Raw genomic sequence first — 16,457 nt, 5'->3', positions numbered from 1 at the left:
GGAAGAATGACTGGACTTTTATCGAATGATCTACAGTCACAGTACACGCATTTATCAGCATGAGTTGCGAAGTGTAACGTAGCCCCATCATGCTGCATATTCATTATTTGATTAAGCGTATTCGTCTTCACCATATATCATAGCCTTCCTAACATTGTGCAGGTGTTTGTGGACAAAGAACTCAGCTGCATGATTACAGCTAATATACCCGTTAAACTACTCCTTTTCTGGCACAGATATCTTGTCCATTGAAGACATAGTACTCACAGAAAACAATTACTTCCATCCTCCCATCCCTACAGGGAATCCATGACCTATCTTTCTATAAGATAACGAAAGACTACACGTTGCCTGTGCTGCCTGACCCATCTCAATACATGTGATGTTTCATTGTTATTCTAGCTAGCATATTCTCCAGATCTCTCGGTCATTGAAAACATCTCATTATGCATTGCTGAGAGAACGAGAAGTTACTTCCCATTGAGCCAGTTACTAGGGCGTTTTCCTGTTCCATTCATGTATGAAGCACACGTTGAATGACTGTTTAAATGCATTCATGTGTGATGTAATTAACCTAATTTTGTCCTTGCGATCCCTAGAGGGGTGATATCAAGGGAAATGTATTTAACATTCTTTGCCCTCTCTATTAAATTCATTGTATTGTTAGCACACAGAATATCTGCACTCCTCAGAAACTTCAGAGGCTATTTAGCCATGAAAAATCAAACATGGGTTTACATGGAGAAAAGAAGATGCACAAAACCAACCAGGCAACATATGATATAACGAACTGCATGACACAGTAAGCAGAGGAATAACAGGGGTGCATGACCGAGTGATAACAAAAAACCTACCTTTTTACTCTGTGTACTTGAAGTAATTCCACACATTCTCAACCCGTTAACGTTACCTGCCCTTACTTGGCATGCAGCTGTTCTTGTGCTGCACTCCAACTGGTGTGACATAATTAGGCTTTGCAATAACACAACACAACACTGGGAGAATTTAGTACACCATCTAACAACTAACACATCACTCTGGTAAAACCATAATATATTGTTGAGGCCGTATGTATTACCATCTGTTTTCGCATATCAGTGACAAGAAAACATAAAGCTGCAATTGCCATTCACCAGAATTCATTGAGCCTTGCAATAGACGCTTATTGTAGTTGACTAAAAAGCGACCCCCACAAAAAATCACAGTAACACTAACCTGCCACAATGCACATGGAAAGGAAAAGCCAGGATTATTCTGAATCTGTTTGGCAACAAGTTGCACTGTATTCTCCAAGACACTAAAAATTATACGCACATACTAGCAACCAGAAGGTCATTAGCCATGATTTAATACAATATTGAGAAAATTCACAGCCAGATAAGAAGCATTGTCTGACATAGTCTCAGCAAGGAGAGAGATGATGAAATGATATAATATAAGCTTCGTTCGTTTACGCTACCATTGTCTCTCTCTGTAGCTATTACCACAGTCAAAGACAATGCAACTGTTCACAGTCAAACTCTGCCAACAACAACAATAGAAGTTTACAGAACTTATCGCATCACTACAGTGGAAGTTTCATCATGCACAGATTCTGCTTCAGCCAACACGCGATGCATTCTAGGTGGACAACGTTTGGAGCTCCTATTTTCAGCTTTTTGTCGACAGTGATGTCAGACAAGCAATTACATTTACACTTTTGATAATATTTTGTCATACACTGGTTCCTCCACTGTCAACTCTTTCGTACTATTGATTAAAACAATGTTACTATCATTCTATCTATTTAAAAAGGGCTTCATGGCTTGTGATGAGTCCATAACTTCTTGCTAAGAGGTCTCTGTTCCATCAAACAACGTCTAACTTTAAGTTTTTCCCATTGTATCCTTGCACTTAGACCACAGAATATTAATAGTGCCTCACTCTCAGACCCTCGTCTGGGTGACTTGCATATTACCAAGGCCTCAGCTTGTCAATGCACGCTTTAGTGAATTCTGATACCATTGCTCAATTAAAATTTAAACATCTAATAACACAAAGATCAGATTATGATGTGGTTTGCACCAATCAGTCATAAACAAAATAAAGCACACATGCATGTCATGTTCCACCCTTCTTTCTTATCTTCATCTACTGTCTTGATTAGATAACTTAAGTAATGCGAAATGAGTGTGATAGAGCAGATTACTACTACATTTAACCATGTCTCCATTGGTTCCAAAATTCAGGAGAGTTGAAAATCGGTACCTGGAATATCATTGTGGGTTTTTATGGCTATAGTGTCGGTCCACACACCAAAAATTCCAACTTATTACTATAAGGCACTTTTATTACTGTTTGTATATTTACAGAAACACAAGAAAAACAATGCACAATTTCACGACACGTGTATCACTCGTCAAGTCGCAGACGGGACTGCCAAAGAAGCTCGAGTCTCCAAAGACCTTTTACTCTGCGCTTTGCCGGTGAAGTTACTGGCAGTCGACTGTCGCCACGGAGCCCCCCCCCCCCCCCCCCCCAGGAGTGCGGAGCACTGGGGGTTCAAATGGCTCTGAGCACTATGGGACTTAACATCTGTGGTCATCAGTCCCCTAGAACTTAGAACTACGTAAACCTAACTAACCTAAGGACATCACACACATCCATGCCCGAGGCAGGATTCGATCCTGCGACCGTAGTAGTCCCGCGGTTCCGGACTGAGCGCCTAGAACCACTAGACCACCGTGGCCGGCTAGCACTGGGGGAAGGACGTGGGTGTCTTCCTGTGTAGTGGCGTTGTGGGATGCTCGCTGGTTGATAGCAGCATGTGCTAAGTGTCCATACTGTCAGTGCAGGGTGGACTAGCGCTCGTATAGTCCGCCATCCAGTGGAGGGGGGGCGGACTGGTCGAGCTGCGCGCGTGAACTGGACGGGCACAGGAGATGTTGTTGCAGTACCGGCGGAGAGGGGGATGTGAATCTTGAGCATCCTGTTGGTGCTGAACATTGCGGTTATGGCAGCCGTATCCACGCCATTTGGGATAGGGACTGTGCGCACGATGGTGATGTGTGACGTGGGTGTGGACCCACGTGAAGTGTCCCCTATGCGGAGGACGAAGATGGATCCCTCGTGGAGCTGCAAGGAAAGCTCATTGCGTTGGCACTCAGAGGCATTGATTGCGATGCAAATTTCGTCGACAGTGGATGTAGGGTGCACTAGGGGGGGGGGGGGGGGTGGGAGCGAAAAGTAACATAGTTCAGGAGAAACATTGGAACACTCTGTGGAGGTATTGGGTACCAACACTTGGGACGGTGTAATGTCACACGCAACATGAGGTTGAGCCTGAGGTTTTGGATTGTCACACGCAGTGCCTGTTTGGAACGAGGGTAGAATATCATCGTATGCAACCGCTGAGTTGCCCTCGGGCATAGGCTTGGTCCACATACGCTCATGGTGGGACGCAGGAGGGTGGGTGGTCTGTGTGGGATCGGGGTCGTCACCATCTGATGGAAGAACACTTGACTCGGGGGGGTGTGTTACAGATTCTTCGATCGTCCAGGCTGGTTTCATGCGTTGGAGGGAAACTGTCTGCCGGCGACCACTGACGAGAATGTCCATAGTATTGTCCCTGCGAGCCACTACTCGATGTGGGCCAGAGTAGGGTGGTTGTAATGCCGGTTTGACTGTGTCATCCCGTAACATAACGAACTCACAAGAGTCCAGTGCCGCATGCCTGAACACGCGAGGGCGGGTATGTGGCCATGGAGGAGGCGTGCGGATCGCAGCTGTGTGTGTCTGGACCCATTCAACTAGCATGGGGAGGTCGGCGACTGCTTCGTCGTTGACAAACTCTGCGGGGAGGACTAGGGTCTCGCCATACAGGAGCTCTGCGAGTGAAGCCTGGAGGTCTGTCTTGTAAGCCGTGCGTATTCCTAGCATAACCCAGGGAGGGGCATCGCACCACTCACCACCATGGCACATGAGTGCCACTTTCAGCATTCTGTGCCAACGCTCGACCAGTCCATTGCTCTGGGGGTGGTAAGCCGTAGTGCGGAATCTATCCACCCCACAGAGGACATAGAGTTTGTTAAACAGCAGGGATTCAAACTGTCTTCCCTGGTCGGTGGTGATGGATGTAGGGCAGCCAAATCGAGCTATCCAGGAGGATACAAATGTGCGTGCTACGGAATCTGCTGTGATGTCCTGCAGGGGGATTGCCTCCACCCAACGTGTAACGCGATCAATGCCGGGCAGGATATACCTGAAACCATCCGACACGGGTAATGGTCCTACGAGATCCACATGTACATGACGGAAGCGGCCATTCAGGATGTCGAATTTACCTAGACTGGGTTGTGTATACCTGCCGACTTTGCTGTGCTGGCACTGTAAACAAGCACGAGCCCAAGTACGACAATCCCTCTTCACACCTGGCCACACAAAGCGTTCTGTAACCAGGCGCGTAGTAGCCTTAGCACCAGGATGTGCCAGGTTATGTAAAGTAGTGAACACTTGGCGATGCAGCGCAGGGGAACAATAGGCCGAGCGGTGCCCGTGGATGTATCGCACCATAGTGGCTTGGCCGAGCCCGGTAGGTCGCACGAAACGATCTGAAGGGAAGTATCTGGGTCCTGTCGGAGGTTGTGCAATTCGGTGTCACTGTCCTGTAAGTGGGCCAATTCATCGAAATTAATGGGGGATGAAATTGCAGTGATACGTGATAGGTAGTCAGCCACCACATTTTCTGACCATCGAATGTAACGGATGTCTGTTGTGTATTGGCAAATTAAGTCCATTTGCTGGAACCTACGTGGGGGAAGGTCAGTAGCGGGGTTACGGATAGCCTCCGCGAGGGGCAGTGGTCCGTGAAGATTGTTATATTCCTTCCTTCAATGTCTGTGCAGAAATATTTTACAGCTTCATAAACTGCAAGCAATTATCTGTCGAATGCTGACCATTTACGTTGAGCTGTAGATAATTTTTTGGAAAAAAAACGGAGTGGTTGAGTCGTGTCATTGACATGCTGTTGTAGGACTGCACCGATTGTGAAATCACTTGCATCCACTGTAATCGAGATGCAGGCTTCTGGCAAAGGATGGGCGAGAGTGACACCATGTGCTAACGCTGATTTAAGGTCTTCAAAAGCTCTCACCATGTTGTCAGACTATTGGTACTCGGCGACTGCCTGAGGTTTGTTTACCGGCCAATGCATCAGTCAAAGGGGCTTGAATTGCTGCCGCCATCGGCAGGTTACGACGGTAGAAATTGACAGTTCCTAAAAACCGGCGTAATTCGCGAAATGACACTGGGAGGGGTAGCTCACGAATGCAGTCAACCCGCTCCTGCGGGGGGCATATACCACCCGAGGAGACTGTGTACCCCAGAAAAGTGACAGCGGTGCAGCGGAGTTGTGACTTGTCATTATTGATCTCAACTCCGTTACGTGTCAATAAGTCCTGTATCGTGGCCAGGTGGAGTTCATGTTCCCTGTCAGAGGGGGAGAAAATTAGTATGTCATCGAGGTATGCGAAGCAATATGTGCAGTTAAAAAGAAGTGAGTCTATAAAATGCTGCCAAGTTTGGGCCGCCTTTTTGAGACCATAAGGCATGTAACAAAATTCGTACAGGCCAAAAGGTGTGATTACTGCTGTCTTTGGGATGTCACTCTGTTCCATTGGTATCTGTAAATATGCCTTGCGGCAGTCCAAGACACTGAAGATGCGTGCTCCGCTAAGTACTTGCGCAAAGTCTTGTATGTGAGGTATCGGGTAATTGTCTAATACCGTCCGCGCGTTGAGGCGACGATAGTCGCCGCAGTGCCGTCCTTTTTGGGAACTAAATGTTTGGGGGAGGACCAGTTACTGTCCGATGGGCGAACAATGCCTGTCCTTAGAAGTACCACCACTGCAGCTTTAGCAAGGCTTAGTTTATGTGGTGGCAGTCGACGCGCTTTATGGCGCACTGGAGGCCCATCTGTCATGACAATTTTGTGTGTCGTGCCATTCGTAATAGCGTTCAGCTTGGCTGGCGAACTCATTTGGGGGCCGTCGTGAATGGGGATCGGTAGCACACAAGAGTCACTAACCTAATGTGCCAGGGAAGCAGTCTGCTTCGGTGTCGACAAAGTTCCACGAGGTGCATCTCCAGTGTCAGGTTATGGTGGCATTGTACGAGGCGTCGTGCCTCGGTGAGGGCTTGCGTAGCCGATGATCTGGCACGGTTCCGTTCGACGTTGTGAGGACGGAGATCGTCAACTGCAGGGCGTTCGGGCTGGAGATGGGCGGTGGAAATTGTGAGGCTGTCCGCCGATGAAGAGCACTTGATGGGAGCTGTGTCCAGGTCGTCGGGCAGCCGAGGGGGAGGGGGGCCCGTAGAGGCGACTGAACATGCAATGTGCGTGGACGAGGCGTGGTGCAAGAATGCGGCTGACTGAAGATCTGGAGACAGTCCGAAGTGGAAAAGGATGTCGATGCCTAATACTGGATCTTCGACATCAGCCACGTAGAAGGACCAAGTGAACTGTTTACCAGGTATGAGTTCAGTAGGTAACTTGGCCAAACCCTCGACATGAAGTGTCGACTTATTTGCTGCTTGAAGGGACAGTTTGGTTGGTGTCGTGTCCTTTACAGAAAATGTGGGAGGTATGACACTAACGTCTGCTCCGGTATCGTTGAGAAAATACCGGCGCGAACCTACATCCAAGGCTTACAGACGTCCTCGTGGGGTGGGGGATCTGACACAATGCAATGTCTGTGGGCGCCCCTGCTTGTATCCGTGGGCCGTGGCGCCTACTGCGGCCCACGTGCGGCGTTTGGAAACGCGCAGGGCGGACGGCAGTTGCGAGCGGCGTCCCTGAAAGTGGTGTGAAACCAGCATATGCATGAATCGGCTATACTCGTCCTGCCAGCCGCAGCGTCAGGCGGGGGGAAGGCGGGGCGGGCAGGCGCTAGCCCGGTTGGCGTGGGGAGTGGCTGTTGCCGACCTGCTGGCGGTTCCCGGTCTTGGCCGCTAGGTGGCTGCTGTTCCCTGTGCTGTCCACGATATGCACGCGCCCGGCCTCTACCACCCGACGGTGGAAGTATACACACAGGGTTACCAACCTCGGCGGTGTTAGACACTGTGCTGTGTCGAATAATGGCGTATGCCTGATCCGCCAGCCGTAGTTTATCCTCGAGTGACGCTGCGGTATGTGGAAGCAAATGTAACTGTAGTTCTTGCGGCAGCTTCTCCAACCACAATGCCCAGAGCGCTAAGTTCGGCAGGATCTCGGTACCGACCTGTGCACACAAGCATCGGCACAGCTGTGAGGGTGTTCTGTCACCTAAAGTCTCGTTGTAAATTATGTTGTGAATAGTATCGGCCGGCGGATGAGAGAGGCATTCCATAAGTAATGCACGAGCAGAGGCATATTTGTTGCTCTTAGGTGGGTTCAGCAATAAGTCACTGATGAGATCAGGGTGGTCGTGCAGGTGGTTCACTAAACACACGAAACGGGTGCTGTCGTCCGCAATACCATGTATGTCCAACATGTTGTCCACCAAGGTAAACCACGTCACTGGGTTGTCCGGTTGTAACGGCAGCAGCTTCGGAAAACGGCCGGGGGCCAGTGTTTGCTGGGCTGTAGGAGAGGCACGAAACGCACGGGGATTCTGCACAGTGTTCACTGGTGCGAAATGTGCCTCAGTGGCAGGCGATGTGTTGCATTGAACGTCCGTTAGCTGTGTAGGCGAGATGTGGTATCCAGTCCATGTAGGCACGGAATCTGTGCGGCCAGATGACAAGCACGGCGCGGCAGGCGCGGGCGGGTCAACTGCCGGTGCAGCCAGAATCTCGAGAGGAGGCGCGAGATCGCGATTGAGTGCCGAATGACGGGGCGGAACCACGGCAGGTGCGTCGCCCGAGGTGCGTGCGGGGCGGCAGGACGGGTAGGCGTATAAATGGTCCGGCACGGTTGACATGAGTGTCCCTTCGACCGGCGCGAAGGGTGGCACGTTAAACGGCGGTCGTGCATGTGGACCCAGAAACTGGCCAGTCGCGTGGTCCATGCTGTGTGGTAGAAACTCGGGGTTTCCGGGGTCCTGTGCTGAAGGGGCATTCTGTTGAGTGTAGAATGCCGTAGAAGGTGTCCGCGACAATGTGTACAGCGCCCGGTGTGGTATGCCGGCAGAGGTTAGAGTCGTCCGGCCAGGCGAGGCAAACACGGGAGACACGAACATTCCCGGTGTATTAGTGGCACATGGGGTGAAGCGTTGCGCTTCAAAGTCGAATGTCCATTCTGCGGTTGTGGCGTCGTGCACTGCCGTAAAAACTGGAGGCTGCGACATTGTCTATTGGCGCGAAACCGGTGATACACAGCGAGCGACTGCAACGTATTTTCGCGACTCGGGGTCACCAATGTGGGTTTTTATGGCTATAGTGATGGTCCACGCACCAAAAATTCCAACTTATTACGATAAGGCACTTTTATTACTGTTCGTATATTTACAGAAACACAAGAAAAACAATGCACAATTTCATGACACTTGTATCACTTGTCAAGTCGCAGACGGGACTGCCAAAGAAGCTCGAGTCTCCAAAGACCTTTTACTCTGCGCTTTGCCGGTGAAGTTACTGGCAGTCGACTGTCGCCACATCATTTTCAGGTCCAACATCAAACTTTTCATCCAATACCTATAAAGGTACTTTTAGTTAAAATTTCCCAACCTCTTAAGCATTTTGTGTCCAACTGCAACTACTTCAATAATGGCACTCAAGAAAAATGAAACACTCTTAAATGCTAGAAACAGACACAAAAATAACACACTATTCAACCTGTATATTGAGCAAGCAGTAAAAGAAACAAAAGAAAAATTTGGAGTAGGTATTAAAATCCATGGAGAAGAAATAAAAACTTTGAGGTTCGCCAATGACATTGTAATTCTGTCAGAGACAACAAAGGACTTGGAAGAGCAGTTGAACGGAATGGACAGTGTCGTGAAAGGAGGATATAAGATGAACATCAACAAAAGCAAAACATTGATAATGGAATGCAGTCAAATTAAATCGGGTGATGCTGCGGGAATTAGATTAGGAAATCAGACACTTAAAGTAGTAAAGGAGTTTTGATATTTGCGGAGAAAAATAACTGATGATGGTCGAAGTAGAGAGGATATAAAATGTAGACTGGCAATGGCAAGGAAGGCGTTTCTGAAGAAGAGAAATTTGTTAACATCGATTATGTATTTAAGTGTCAGGAAGTCATTTCTGAAAGTATTTGTATGGAGTGTGGCCATGTATGGAAGTGAAACATGGACGTTAAACAGTTTGGACAAGAAGAGAATAGAAGCTTTCTAAATGTGGTGCTACAGAAGAATGCTGAAGACTGTTGGGTAGATCACATATCTAATGAGGAGGTATTGAATAGAATTGGGGAAGAGAGGAGTTTGTGGCACAACTTGACAAAAAGAAGGGACCGGTTGGTAGGACATGTTCTGAGGTATCAAGGGATCACAAATTTAGCATGCAGAGTATAAATCGTAGAGGGAGACCAAGAGATGAATACACTAAACAGATTCAGAAGGATGTAGGTTGCAGTAAGTACTGGGAGATGAGGAAGCTTGCCCAGGATAGAGTAACATGGAGAGCTGCATCAAATCAGTCTCTGGACTGAAGACCACAACAACATCAACTACTCCCTAATAGTACCCACTTCTTTGGCTGTTTACTCTTGTTAGTCCTCTTCACTCTGAGTCAAACTTTTTAATACTGGCTAACAAGCACAATGTTGCTACATAACACTGTGGCATTTAGGGACGGCTGTGAAGGGACTCTTGCATCTCCATCTGTGCTGCTTCTTTTGGTAGTAAGGTCTGCTGCAAGATATGGTACAATGAAGGGTTGTACTGCTCAATCCAATGCTCGTTGTCACCAATCTCAGAAACTACCCATAGTTTTTTAATAATAATAATAATAATAATAATAATACTTTATTCAACATCGAATGATTCATCACATATGTATAAAAACAGGTTACAGTTCTTGATACATAGCACAATAACACATTCTTCTGAATATGTTATTGATTAACAAAATGATTAAATTACAAATAAAATCGTTTGCTTAACACTATTTACTTATTTTTTTAAGCACTTCTTATTCTCCATAAAGTATGGTATTCTTCTAATGTGTATAATGGATTTTGTAACAGGGATTTCTTTAACTGAAATTTAAGCTTCACTGTGAGTAGGGTCATAACTTTACTGGGCAGTGCATTGGCTATCTTTAAACCTGCATATTGTGGAACCTTTCAATAAAGTGCAGTTCTGTGGCTACTGTTGTAAAATTTCTCTTTATTTCTGGTATTGTACTGATACATTTGGAACAAATGTTGGGCTGTAGTCTTTTAACAAATAATATGGCTTTTAGAATGTATATGTTTACTACAGTTAGTATACCAGTTTCTGGAAACAAGCCACAACATGATTCCTTATATTTTGCTCCATAGACGATTCTTATAGGCCATTTATGAAGTAGCAATAGCTTATTTAGATTTGTTTTGGTTGTTGCTCTCAATATTTCTATTCCATAATTCAGGTGAGAGGAAAATAGAGCAAAGTATGCAGTCTTTAGGACAACAGTGTCTCTGCAGAACTTGCTATTATATTAATTGCACATATATTGTTAGACAACTTGAACGCTAGAGTGTCAACATGTGTGTCCCACTTTAGATTTCTTTGAATTACACTTTAATGTGAAATATCACCACTGTGATAATGCAAATAAGCGGCTTCAGTCAACACACCAACAAGATCATTACTGTCCACGACATTAAAATGCATCAGTTAATTCCGATATTTGTTGTGCAATGCAAACTTTTGTCCCCTGTGACAACCTTACTGACCAATGCAACAAGAGCCGCTACGTTAGTATTACGCCACTGGCTAATAATTAAAGCATCATTGTACCAAATATTCTAATAAACATGTTACGTGTACTTGATAACCCAGAACAAACAAAAAAACACACTAACTATTCTAAACACAAATGTTAATGAAATACAATTACACTTGCTGTCCCTTCAGGAATGAAACAAATAAAAAAATTTACACAATTACAAGTACAAATACATTATTCCCTATCTTGCGAGTCACACGGAATCATTTCATTCTGTGATTTTCTTGGGGTCAAAAAAGTTGCTGACAGGTTCCCTAGAAACACTGTCTCGGTGTCAAAGCTCTCCCATGGTTACCCGGACGAAAGTCTTTAGGTCACTCAAATCGGCATTTTGAACATGCACTGAACAGTAAACTGTATCTCACATTAAACACAAATGTCATAGTCACTCTCAGAGTACCATCCACACAAATCTGGTCGTCCAGAAATGGCCCTACAACTACTATTACCCACGGTTCTGTCCTTTCAGTTCATGGTGTAATTAAAAGTCGTAAGTTCCAACAAACAGCACTTATTCCCGCACCAATTAAAGAAATGTCTCCTACTACAAATGCAAATGTCAATGTCCCACTTTAGTTTCTTGCGTTCATAAAATAATTAGTCACCAAACGACAACTGTCCTCTTTAAGTATACCAAGCGTCCCACATGCAATTCACAAAGCACACTTAACAAGTCACTGCCAAAAGTTTATGGATCCCACCGTTCAGTGGTCAAGACAAAACAAAACAATCGTCCTGTCTGCTAAAGACAAAATCTCTTCCACCACTCACAACATGGGAACACCAGTCCTTCACTTTCCACCTTATGGAGACATACGAGCAGTCATCTTGTTTCACGGCTCCACAGTCCAGTACTAGTTAATAGTTGCTGGTAAAAAATGCCCGCCGGACTCTGCCGCGCGTCGTTCATTCTGCCGTGGCGCTGCCGCGCAAGCCGTTGAGCAGAAGAAACCACCCGCTATGGCCTCCGCGGGATACTTTCCCCAGTTGTAAGGGTGGCAGAACTTATGAATGGCCAGTGGTACGTGCGTGTCGCCCCAGGCCGTTGACCTGCTGTAGTGGGCGTGTGGAGTGTACCTTGACCGGCAGTGGAGTGGGGAGGGCCGCGGCTCTGTCGCCTCTCCCATGGCGACGTCAGCTTGGCCCCGCTAGCGGTATGGGCGCGTTCTGCGTAGCACCTCAGCGCTACGACACCCAATCAGTCAGACCCTTCCGTGCATCTCGCAACATTACAGACAAAAGGATATTCTTACATTATTTAAATACTCATTGATTACATGTATGATCTATTAGATACATTGGTAATAAAAGAATCTTTGTTCTAAAAAACATAAAATCATACACCCTAGTTTTCTACACCTACAACATCAACATTTATCCCTTTTCTATATACAGCCCACACTTGTACTATTGATTGTACCTGTCGTCCCTCATACAAAACATGAAAGTGTAAAAAAAAAAAAAAAAAAAGGAATAAGAAACAATCTATACAGCTCATAATTACAATATCAAATAGTAGACTACTCTAACATCCTATCACAGTGAAAATATTAGAAACTGTTGATTCTAAAACTACAATATACAGTGAACCTTTGTGCTTGTGACAGACTGAAATTAATACCCCTTGAAAGCGTTCTAACAAAAAAATAAGAAATAATCTACACAGCTCATAATTACCTACAACATGTTATTAAATAGTAAACTACTTTAACATCCTAACACAATAAACATTTTAGAAACTGATCACTCTAAATCTACAACATACAATGCACCTTTGTGCATGTGACAGACTGAAATTAGTATCTCTTTATATATTTTACCTTTTTATTATATATAACAACATTTCTAGGACATGTATGAACCATCCACATGATGTCAGATCCTGACCTGCCATCGAGGTTCATCCAAATCAAACAACAAAGCACAATAATGTTTTAGTTATGGATCGGTAGCACCCCCTTTACAGGAGTGTGCGCATTGATCACACTACTCTACGACTCTCACTCACCAGACATCACATTTTCCTTCTCATTCAATCCATTAATACACTAACAGAATAGGTCTAGAAGTCAGCTAACCTTAACACCACCACACTCATGACAACATACCATACCTTTGCTCCCTTATACTCATAACACCACCACACTCACGACAACATACCATACCTTTGCTACCTTATACTCAACCACATAACACATGGAGTTGTTTCGGAGGTAGCATTCCAGTCTCCGATTACGTCCTTTCACTCTGGCACCTCTCTCCATTGGCTTACCTCTGCATTCACTTTAGAATTGCGACATTTCATCTAAGAACAAAAAATACACAAATTATTCATCCTGCAAAATAACTGTACACATTCTTGGTACCGTTTTGATTAGTTATATTGGTACCAGGCTTCAACAACAACAAAAAAAAAAATATTATTTTTGCCAAATTGCAAATGTTATGGTAAGAATTAGATTTACACTTATATTACATCTTACGTCAGTATTCCACAACGGTCACCATCTGGATCTCATACTCCCTTTATGTCCCTTCACGTTGTGCAGTCGTCCTCATCTCTTCATTCGTATTTCGGCTCTCCGTCCGTCGATTACTCCATCATTTCCTGGTCTTCCTTCGCCATTCGCATCAATCTCGATTGCAGCATACACAGGCCTCTCTGTAACATACCTCTAAGACTTCTCCACATTATTAGTTCTACTCACCTTTATTTACCACTGTTTCATCACATTGAATCTCTCTCTATTAATCACACTGCTTCACGTCGCTTCTCTCCTTAAATATCACCTTTATCCACTACTATTTATCACATCGTTTCTGCTTGATCCTTATTCATATGACAAAAAATACGTACATACACCACTCTGTCGACTCCTGTTCATGACTCATTCGACCAGTCTATTCCGTCATACTTCCTGACATCCAGCATGAAAATTGTTATGTTCAATTTGACCCTGCACAACGTTACACACCACAAATAAATACACTGACTATCTACCATAAATTGCCTACTTTCGATCTATCCTTAACTTTTCCATAATTTGATGTTAGAAATATGATGAAGCCCACGCGATTGTTTTCCCTTGATCGTCTCAATCAGTACAGCATTTTCATGGACAATCCGCCTCACTCTGAATGGTCCACTGTACACAGTAAAGGATTTGCTAGTTAGGAATCTGTGCTTGCATGAAAATTAAATGTGTGCAGAGAATATACAAGTGTTAGAAACTTAGGTGCTAGTGGCCTCTTTCCCTAACACCAGATTCCGAACAATCATACACAGCACTTCATTATAACTGTCACCACGACAATGACATACTATAGATCAGATGACATCTAATTTAAAAACTTCGATCACAATGTTGACTTTTCACATTACGTGTTAAGTACCTGCAATAGTCAAACCGCACTAATTAAACTGGACTCATTGGCATTATTACATAACATTTTTAGCAACTGGTTTTTTTTTGAGGAAACAGTCCTTTTACTTTACTGTTCTAAATAAAAATTTGCAAATTTTGCTCTGAGAGACCAGCCTAACAGATTCCATTACTGGTGTTTTATTCTCTGATCAGAAGTATGGTATTTGCATTCCTAGATATCAGTAGAGTATGTCTGTTACAAGACAATTTTCAGTGCCAGCGGCATGTGTTTTAAGGCAAGATGCTGAGGGCTGATATGTTGGATTAGTTTCTCCTACCCATCAATCTATTATGACAAGAAAGAAATGCCAGGATTCCATGCTCTCCTGTCATTCTGATAGTTTCTGCTGTTCCTATCCTCGACTCTGTCTGACCTATGAGTCGTGTCGCCGTTCACAATGTTGCTCTCATTACCCAGTTCCTGTAACAAGTGCTGAAATGAAGCAGAATCGTCTACGCCTCTGCCTGCTATCGCTATATCTCTGCGCAATTTCACTGGCAACTTCGTTATACAGATCCTAATGAGCTCCCCAGGTTCGTATGGCACATCCAAATACCTATTTCGTCTCAGCATTTCCTGATAGCACGACACTGGATCTCTTATACCACCTTCGTTACAATTTGGCATCATCAATATGCTTTGCTTAACCTGGTCCTGCTTACTTTTCGACCAGAATTCATTTAAAAACTTGTCACAAAATATCTCGTAGCTACTACAGTCTTTAATAACTTCCTGCATTTTCGCTCTAGCCTCGTCCCTCAAATGGTTACACACAAACTTCATTTTGAGGAGCGGTCCCCACGATGAAGGTAATGAATCTTGAAATTGAGACAGCCACAGGCATGGATGTTGGTAATTATCAGGATCCGGAAAACAAGTGTACGTTTGTACCGACACGAAGTGCTTCCTACATTCTTCTTCCGCATTTGTGTTTTCTGACCTTGGACTATACCCAGTTGGGTTTGCCACCTGTTTTATCCGACACAACCGTTCTTCTAACTCTATGAGTTCGTCTTCCTCTTTCTGCCTATTTTCGTTTTTTGAACTTATCTCATTCTCCCTCTGCAGTCTACCTGGTGGTGTTTCACCTTCGCTTCTGCACGCTAATTGCAACTGTGCTAGTTCTTCCCTATGTTTCCTATTTGTTTCTAATTGTGCCTCTTTAAACTGTAATAGTGATTGTATCTCCTCCTGGTCGGCATAAACCTCTCGCTGCGTACTGTCAGAGCCTGTTTCGCCTCTTATACTGATCTTTTCTGCATCTGCGCTAATCGTATTCATTCTGACCACTACCTCCGCAACTTCATCCCTGTGTTTATTTAGCGCCACTTCCTGCCGGGTGACTTGAGCTTCCACGCTGTCTAATGCCCCTTGTTTATTTGCAAGTAAGTCCTCTACTATCTCTTTGATTCGCTCATCCGGCAACACGTCCCTACGTTCTGTAATATCACTCTCTATTGCACTTATTCGTACCTCCAAATTATTAGCTTTTTCTTTCACGGCATCACATACTTGCTTCAATGCATCCAGATACTTCTCCCCCTCATCTAACCGATTATTAACTGCGGACAGATGCTCATCGATAACTGTGTGTAGCTTCCTCATTGCCTCTTTATTTCCCTTATCCATTGCCTCCAATCTTTCCTTATTTGCCTCCAATCTTTCCTTATTTGCTTCCAATCTTTCCTTAGTCTCCCTATCCATCGCTTCCAATCTTTCCTTATTATCTCTAACCATCGCTTCCAATCTTTCCTTATTCTCCCTATCTCTCTCCTTATTATCTTTATCCATCCTCTGTAAAAACTGCAGTAGCACATTGTCATTTGCTACTTTCGGTGCGCTCACCTCGTTCGCCTGAGAAACCGTAGCTTTGCTAAGGGTAGCTACACTTTCACTGCATACCTGACCTAGTCCCGGCTCGCCCGCGTCGTCGGCAAAAGCCCCCGATTGTGGACAAAGCCCGCCGCTTAAAGGATCACCTAGCCGCAGTCCGCTGAACAATTCAGCCCCTTCCGTGTGTTTGCCGTTCTCGCTCATTAACCCAAGGTCGACACCTACTTCCTGCTGCACTGCTACGTTCACGCCAGAATCACTATTCTCCATGGTGACTACACTTTTTG

The sequence above is a fragment of the Schistocerca nitens genome, chromosome 1, assembly GCF_023898315.1.
Source record: "Schistocerca nitens isolate TAMUIC-IGC-003100 chromosome 1, iqSchNite1.1, whole genome shotgun sequence".
In the NCBI taxonomy this organism is placed as follows: domain Eukaryota; kingdom Metazoa; phylum Arthropoda; class Insecta; order Orthoptera; family Acrididae; genus Schistocerca; species Schistocerca nitens.
The sequence above is the reverse complement of the archived record's forward strand: the minus strand, read 5'-3'. Positions refer to the sequence as shown.